Here is a 1,340-nt window from a genome sequence, read left to right as displayed (position 1 = left end):
TGTGTTTGTGTGTGTGTGTGTGTGTGTGTGTGTGTGTGTGTGTGTGTCTCCAGGGTACGATAGCCAGCTCTCTGACTTGTGTTCAGCTGCATAAGAGGGCAGAGAAGATCGCCGGCATGCTGGCTGAACGGGCCCACCTCCAGGACGGGGACCACGTGGCCCTGGTCTACCCTCCAGGTAAACACTCACACACTACTCCGCAGTGTTGTAGTCATGACCACCTAAACCAAGACCACCTAAACCATGACCACCCAAACCAAGACCACCTAAACCAGACCACCCAAACCAAGACCACCTAAACCATAACCACCCAAACCAAGACCACCTAAACCATGACCACCCAAACCAAGACCACCTAAACCATGACCACCCAAACCAAGACCACCTAAACCAAGACCGCCCAAACCAAGACCACCTAAACCAAGACCACCCAAACCAAGACCACCTAAACCAAGACAAAGCCATTTTCCAGACCAGAGTGTATCGAACCGAGACAGGCCGAGACTTTAAGGGCTTGAGACCAGGTCAAGACCAGACCAAAGTACTGAAACAGACAGTATGAAAACAACTAGCTAAAATGAATCAGCTGATATTCGCCAAATCACTCTGGCTGAGGGGTAAAGAGATTTGGGAAGTTTTGGTTCAGAGGCAGATTGATAACTTTCGCTAGCTAGCTTTCTTTATGCTTCCTTAGGAAGTGTTTGTACAGATCATAATGATGACTTTTTGGAAAATGGTCAGCATTGTCATCCCTCCTGTTGTCTTCGGGTCAAATTTGACCCATTTTCTAAAAGTTTCTATATCAGAAAGTTAAGTTTCTATCAACCAAAATGTCCCAAAAATAACTTTGATTGTTCCATACGACGCTCTTTAAAAGTAAAAAAAAAAAAAAAAGATGATCAATTTACTACTTTCTGTGTTTTTCTTTGACATTTTTATAGCATTTAAAATAAAAATGGATAAAAGAATGCTGAAAAAAAAGTAACAAAAATGACGGAAAAAGCTTAAAAAACGAGGGGGGGGGGGGAAATATAACAAAAACTTCCAAAAAAAGCACAAAGAAGAAAAGTGACGGAAAAATTGGCAAAAGGGGGGAAAAACATGGATTTTTTTTTTATTTGGACCGAGAAAAACAACACATTGTTTAGTTGGCGGGAGGCCAACATGAGGGTTAAGTTAGTAGACATATGTTAAATTAACTAAAAAGGACAAGACCTTTAACTTGTAACCGACATGCGACCAAGGACAGACTCTGGATGTCTTTTTAAATGAGGAAAGAAACGAGGAAGACATTCAGAGCAGTGCTGTCGGATCGAAGAGATGGTGGGGGGGGGGGGGGG

At 42.9% G+C, this 1,340-nt stretch overlaps 1 protein-coding gene across 1 annotated transcript in view; it reads right to left on the bottom strand.

Moving 5' to 3' along the window:
- LOC117953968 (disco-interacting protein 2 homolog C-like) overlaps positions 1-1,340 on the bottom strand; it is a 157,324-nt gene that overhangs the window by 18,325 nt on the left and 137,659 nt on the right.

Source organism: Etheostoma cragini, chromosome 12, assembly GCF_013103735.1.
Source record: "Etheostoma cragini isolate CJK2018 chromosome 12, CSU_Ecrag_1.0, whole genome shotgun sequence".
Taxonomy (NCBI): Eukaryota; Metazoa; Chordata; class Actinopteri; order Perciformes; family Percidae; genus Etheostoma; species Etheostoma cragini.
Note: the sequence above shows the minus strand (reverse complement) of the source record. Positions and strands in the feature narration are given on the sequence as shown.